The 6,664-nt window shown below is 63.4% G+C and overlaps 1 protein-coding gene across 1 annotated transcript in view; it reads left to right on the top strand.

Annotated features, from left to right (window-relative positions):
• FBXL16 (F-box and leucine rich repeat protein 16) overlaps nt 1–6,664 on the top strand; it is a 24,259-nt gene that overhangs the window by 13,853 nt on the left and 3,742 nt on the right. The gene's annotated exons all lie outside the window — the stretch shown is intronic.

The raw sequence follows: 6,664 nt of genomic DNA, 5'->3' as shown, positions 1-6,664 counted from the left end.
ACCTCGTCGGCCCCCGCGCTCGCCGACGCCCATGCCGGGCTCCCCATGACGCGAGATCGCCCGGCGGACAGCGTGGCATGAGCCAGAAGCCCGGGCCGCGGTAAGGTGCGCGCGCGGCCGGTCGCGGGGCGTGGAAGGGGTCAGGCCACGCTACCACGACGGCCACAATGAGGAGGGGACGGGGTGGGGGCTTGAACCGCGTCGTCGCCTCCGGGCAGGGCTTATGTCACGGCAGCCCCTTCCCCACCTTTCCATGCGGCCTCGCGGCCTCTGGTCCTCCAGGCCTTCCTGCAGCCCCTCTCGTCCCAGCCCCGTGGCTGGCCTGGCTCCCCACCAGCCACCCAGCCAGGGCTTAGGGTCGGTGCCGCCTGAGCCGCTGAAAGGAAGCACGCTGTCCTTTGGAGGCGGAATTGCAGGCCCCCAGTCCCCACCACGCCTGGCAAGGTGAGGGCCCCAACTCCCTGCTGGGCTCAGGGCTCCCCCACCCATCTCTGAGAACCCCTGCACCTGTGTGACAGGTGTGAGACACAGCTCAACTCCAGGAGCCACGTGGGTGCATGGCCTGGGGGCTTGTTCTCCCCTGGACAACTTGTGAACTCCCAGCCTGGATAGAGTCACCGCCTGCAGGAGGAGGAGGGGAGGGGAGGAGACTGGCATCTTTCTGGTTCTGGAGGCCAACCAAGCTTCAGCCAAGGCTGGAGGGCCTCTGAAGGGAACTGGGCACCAGAGACTTTCTGGGGAGGGGTTCTTGCCCTCCAGGAGTTTGGGTGGGTGGAGAGAGTGCCCAGAAGGAGAGAAAGCCTGCTGTGGCCACCTGGGGAGTCCACAACCCAGCGGCCACTCCTGGTCCCTCCCAGCCTCTGCCTGGCAGCCTGACCTCCCCAGGAAGAGCAGATGGCAGAAGTGCTTCACCAGCCCACCACCACAGGCCCCTCCCCGACACCCACCTCGTCCTGGGGCCCCACTGTCCAGGGTCAGCTCAGGCCTCTCTGGCACCCAGCAGGACACAGAGGTTCCTCTCCCAGTCCACCCCTTGGACGGGGTGCTGGACAAACAACCTTGGAGCAGAAGGACTGAGGGGCTGGGTCACAGGGGCCTGGGGCTGCCCAGGCCAGGGCAGAGACCCATGGAACCTGGCTGGCCTGGCCAAAGGTGGACACAGAGTTGGGCCTGGAACCATCCCGAGGGGAGGGACACTCAAGACCCAGCTTGAGTTAAACACGGTCTGTGCAGGGGAGCCCCCAGGCCACCTTCGCCCTGCTGTTGGCCTCACCCCAACCATCCCTCACCTTGGGCCAGACCTGGTTGCTCAGTACCTCCAGTGCTGGGACCTCCATTGGGCAGACTTGGCCCCAGCTAATACCCACTTCCGGGGCAGCTGAGTGAGTCCTGCCTCCCACCCATGAGAAAAACAAGTGGCCCCATGGGTGGGAGGGACCTGAGCCCCTGAGCCAGCTGGACGTGGGCCCAGGAAACCCTGAGTTGCCAAGAGGCAGGGATGTCCCACCCAGGCGGAGGCACAGCCCGGCCATTGCAGACCCAGCCCTCGCATGTGGGTGCTCACAGCTGTGCCTCTGAGTATTGGCCGGGGGCGTGGGGGCGGGGGTGAAGCGAACCCTTGGGTGAGTAGGTGGTCCGAGCCCTCCCACCCATGGTTCTACAGTAGCCAATGGCCAGACCAGCTGTGGAGGGTAGGTGCAGGCCCATCTCCTCATGCAGGGAAGGCAGGGAAGGTTCTGAGGCAGCAGCAACAGCAGCTGCACCAGGGTCCCAGGCCCAGCTGGGGAGCTCCTACTCTTCAGAGGACCCCTGGCATTCTCTCCCCAGGGAATCTAGCCCCACACAGCCCGGCTGCCCCAAGCCTGGCCACAGGGCCTCCATACTGCAGCAACAATGCCGATGTCTCTCAAGGCCACGTGCTCCCTGGGCCGAGGGTCTCCCTGCCCCAGAGCACCCCGAGCCGGGGGTGGGAGAGGAGTGCTGCTGCTGTGCCACGTGCCAAGTGGCAGGGACGTGGCTGTGCCTGAGTCATGGTACTGCCATGGAGAGTGTCAGCCTGTATCATGTCCCCAGTCCCCAGCTACCCCGGCTGTCACCCCAGCCCCTCGGGCTGCTGCTGCAGACTGAGCCTGAGTGAATTTCCCTGGCTCCTGGTGCTCTGCCCAGCTCCAGTGCCTTACACAGGTCAGTGAGGTTATTGAGGGCCAGGCCCCTGGGAGTCCAGGTGGGCTGTGTCCTGGCTTGATGCTCCCAGAGATGGGGGTGCTGGAGGTGGGGGAAGAGTCCATCAGCTAGGGGCAGTGAGGGGGCAGAGGATTTCCCAGGCACCCTTCCAAAAGAAGGAGTCCTGGGGTAGGCATGCAGCGTGGGCCTCTCAGAGAGCAGGGCTGGGGCAGGGACCCTACTGGGTGAGGGCAGTCTGGGAGAAACTGGACACACACCTAGGCAGTGCCGGCAGGTATGGAACTTACACAGCTTGGAGATGCCAGGGTCAGCCGCAGCTTTGTGCAGTTCTGAAAAGCCACTATGAGCTTTGCTTCCCTGCTCATGGTCAGGCAGTGTGCAAGGGCTCAGGCCAGTGATGGTGGGTGTGCTGCCGGGAAGAGGAGAGCAGGAGCACCCCTTCCCACTCCCCCGGTGGCCCATCCCCTTCTTCCAGCTCAGGCCGGATTCTGGAGGTCGAGCGTGGCTTCCTTAGCCCTGTGCCTCCTGAAGGGGGACCCCGCCAGAAAGGAGATGTGGGCCAGCCCCTCCAAAGGGCCTGCGTATTCCAAGGCTGCCCCAGCTCCAGGGCCTCCGGAACCCTCGCAGTGACACAGGTACCAGCCCCGTGGCCCCCTTCCCCCGTGGACACTGGCCGTGGCATCATTGGGATTCACTTCTCGAGCACTGCCCTCCCCACCAGCCGGTCTCCTCTTGAATCTGACCTGTTCTTCTCAGCCTCCTGGGCCTCTGGCAACCGCACCCCCCTCTGTTTGCCTTAGTGAACGCGTCTGTGTTCCTCACTAGTTCACATGTTCACTCATTCATTCAGCGAGAACTCAGGCTGCACACAGGTTGCTGCCTGTCCACGGGGGCAGACAAGTGGACAGTGGTGACAACCTGTGTGATGAGTGAGACCCTGGTGAGGCTTTCTCAAGGGTCGGGGGTCCCAGAGTGGAGACAGGGGCCAAGTTCATGCCAAACACCAAGGGGTGGAAGAGAAGGCTCGTGGGGTTAAGGGGGACCCCTGCCCAGCACACAGGGAGGACAATGAAGGCCCAGGCAGAGGGCTAGGGGGAAGGAGTGATCACAGGGTTGGGCTGGACCAGGGCCAGCATGGGGAGGGGCGGAGCCAAGGCTGTGAGGAGGTTTGCCGGGTGTCTGGCCCAGTGATTGACTCACAGAGGAGGCAGCTCTTGGGGCCCAACAAAACCATTCAGGGGCTGCCAAGGGCTGGGTCCTCCCTGGAGCACCCAGGGCCCACTACACCTCTATGCCCCTTAGTTCACTCTGGTTGCTCAGCATCATGAGGAGCCTCCTGGGGTGAATGTAGAGGCCACGCCACCTCTCCCCAGTGGCTTCCTGCCCAACTCCAGCTCAGGCTGCTGAGGTCGTGGCATGCCTTCCTCCCTCCCCCAAAACTCTGCTGCAAGTCTGGGCATCCTTCAAAATGCCTTTTGCCTGCGTTGGCTTCAGCCACACTTATCCCTAAAGGGAGAGGCTGCCCCTATCCCCTGCAGGCAGGAGACTCCAAGGGGTCCTCCAAGCTCCACAGGCAGAATGAGGGCATCACAAGTACCAAGTAGGATGCCGGCCTCCAGGCACACTGGTGACTGGCTGGGGCCAGAGCTAGACAGAAGGACCCTTGTCTGAGCCCCTCAGGACCTTTTGCCTGACTGGCAGGAAGACCCCAGTCTCCTACTGTGAGCTCATCTTTCCTGCCTGGGCCAAGGTGTGGCTGCTTCCCTGTTTGAGCTACAGAGTGGGGGATACTGGGGCTGGATCACTCAGGACAGTGGACGCAGGTTGGGAGCAGTGGGGACACGGTTCTCACCGAGTGCCCAGGTGAGGGTTGGCCCACAGGCAAGACAGAGGCCTCTGGCTGCCGTCGGGGATGTGGATCGAGGGGAAGCCAGGCCTTGGACACACGCCAGAGCTGCGGGTTCCTCCTAGCCCATCCCTCCCTCCTGTGCGTTCTCAAAGGCCGGCGGCGTTCACCAGCTCTACCCTGCGGCCTGGAGGTGGGGATGGGACCGTGTGCGGCCAACGTGAGCTCCAGGACGAGAGGGAAGGGAGCCCGCGGTGCCCGGGGCAGCCACGTGCCTCCCCCAACCCAGGCGCTCCACGTGCCCACCCATGGCTGAGAGCGTTTCAGACTAAATCGGAACCGCTCTGGGATTATTTCTCTCTTGGCGCCGCCCCCGCCACCTCCCCCGGATCCCAGCCGACCGGGCGGCTTCCCCCTCCCCCCTCCGGGCCCCTCCCTGCCTAGCTGGGTTTGCCAGGCCTGGGGTTTGCCGGGTTCGTTCCCCCATCCAGCCCCAGCCGGCGCTGTCCGCGGTGGAGGCGGCCGACCTGAGTGCGCGCACGCGGCGGATGGGCGCTGTCCGTGGTGCTGCCCAGCCGCGTGTGCGGGCAGCTTTGGAGACCGGGAGTCCCGGGCAGCAGGGGTCCTCGCTCGGGGGAGGGAGGGTTAGGGGAGGGAACACGGAAGGTATTCGGGCCGGGGTTGCCTCTCCCCTCACGCCAGGAGCCCGGGAACCTCATGCCAGCCCCTATTGCCTGTACCGGGAACCCAGACCCCTCAGGGAACTGAGGCTGCCCCGCGTCAGGCCTCCCCACCGCTGTGGGCAAATGCATCGGAGCCTCTGGTTCCTCACATGAAAATTGGGGTAAGGGTATAGTGGCCACCTCAGGGCTGCCAGGAGGTTGAAATCCATGACTATCAGGCAGACTCGCGGCAAGTGTTGCCATGACTGGTTGACCTGCCAGTGTGAGGCTGCCTCTTCCCGGTCACGAGCACACGTAGAGGGTCTACCAAGGTGCAGGAGCCCCTCAGGGAGGCCCCAAATGACACCCTTGGGGAGAGGGAGATAGCACCGAGGGCCAAGGGTGGGCCACCCGAGGCAGGGGGCTCATAGCCACCAGGGCAGGAAGGACTTTGGATGAGGGCCATGTGTTCCGATGAGACCCCTGGTCCCAGCTCAGGTGTGCACCCCCTCCCCAGATAGAGGACACTGTCAAGGCTTGGAGGCCCGGGAGCTGTGGAGCAGGGCAGGGCCTCCCACACCTCTCCCAGTGGCTCCTGCCCTCTTCCCCTCAGGTCTGACCAGGGTAGGGGATTGAGCTGCCAGTTTCCTCAGCCCTGGAGCTCCAGAAGGAGGAGTCAGCCAAAAAGGGGATGTGACCCATTCTCCTCCTGAGGGTCTGTATATTCCAAGGCCCGCCCCACACTTTGGAAGCCTTCCCAGACAACCCCTTGGTGGCTCGAGGAGAGGGGAGACCTCCTAGTGGGCTGTGGCCTGCCTAGGCCATAGGAGTGAGTGGCCTTGGCCCCACCCCTGAGGCATCAGAGCAGGAAGGCAGGACCTGGGGCTCCAGTCCTGATCTCCTGCAGACAGGGAAGACGAATCCTGCTTTGCCCTCAGGTCTGGCCATGGGGCTCAGAAGCCACCCCCATGCCACTTCCAAGCCCTCGCTATGAGCCAGCACTCTGCTCAGCCCCTTATCCTATTGTCCCGAGGCAGCAGGTGTTGTCACCTCCTGGGCTTCAAGGTGCGGAAACTGAGGCTCAGAGAGGGAAGTGGCCTGCCAAGACCATATAGCCAGGGCGGGACCCATCTCGCAGCCAGGGTGTGCGAGTCCAGGGTCTGCGTGGGCAAGATCCCAGGTGATGGACTTCTTCATGGGATGTGGGGGAACAAGTGGGCCAGAGGTTGAGGATGCCGAGCAGTTGGGGGTACCGTGAGGGTCCTGCTGCTCTATCACTCCATTGCTGTCTGCGCCCAGTGCCCTGTGCTACCTGCTCACAGACTCAGAGGCCTGAGGGCAGCTGGGGGCTGGTCTCAGCCCCACCTTGCAAGCCATGACCCTGGCCCGAGGACAGCTTTCTGCATGGCCTTCCAAAACCAGCTCTGGTCCAACTTCAGCTCTACCTTTTAACTGGTCATGATCCCAGGCCTCAGGTTCCCTCATCTGGACAGTGGGTACAGTCATCACAGCATTGTCCTCACTGGGCTGAGTAGAGACAGTAGGGGCTCATGGTGCTGGCACCACATAATCCCTGGGAAGGCACTTGTCTACCTTTTGGGAGACCTCAGAACCTGACATGTGAGTCTCTCTCAGGGCAGCAGCACCATCCACAGAGTTGTGCTGGCGCCCTGTAGGGTAGGGTCAGAGACTGCCCAGACCCCTTCCTTCAGTTCCCCAGCCCCTGCCGAGCAGAGGTGGGCCTGGTGGGCACGGATGGTGGGTGTCAGAGCAGCAGCGGTGGAGAGCAGTCCTGGGCCTTGTCTATTTCCACCCTGTTGTCTCATCTGTGAAATGGGAATCCTAGTGCCCTGGTGTCGAAAAATGTGAGCTCAGTGCATAGAGTAGGTGCTCAGTGAGTGCCGTGGCCATGCTCATTCTGCTTGCCGTCAGGGAGGGAGAGGCACACACAGTGGGGCTGGGGCCACTGGGG

This window comes from Carlito syrichta, unplaced genomic scaffold, assembly GCF_000164805.1.
Source record: "Carlito syrichta isolate Samal-C Ts95f unplaced genomic scaffold, Tarsius_syrichta-2.0.1 Scaffold135573, whole genome shotgun sequence".
In the NCBI taxonomy this organism is placed as follows: domain Eukaryota; kingdom Metazoa; phylum Chordata; class Mammalia; order Primates; family Tarsiidae; genus Carlito; species Carlito syrichta.
Note: the sequence above shows the minus strand (reverse complement) of the source record. Positions and strands in the feature narration are given on the sequence as shown.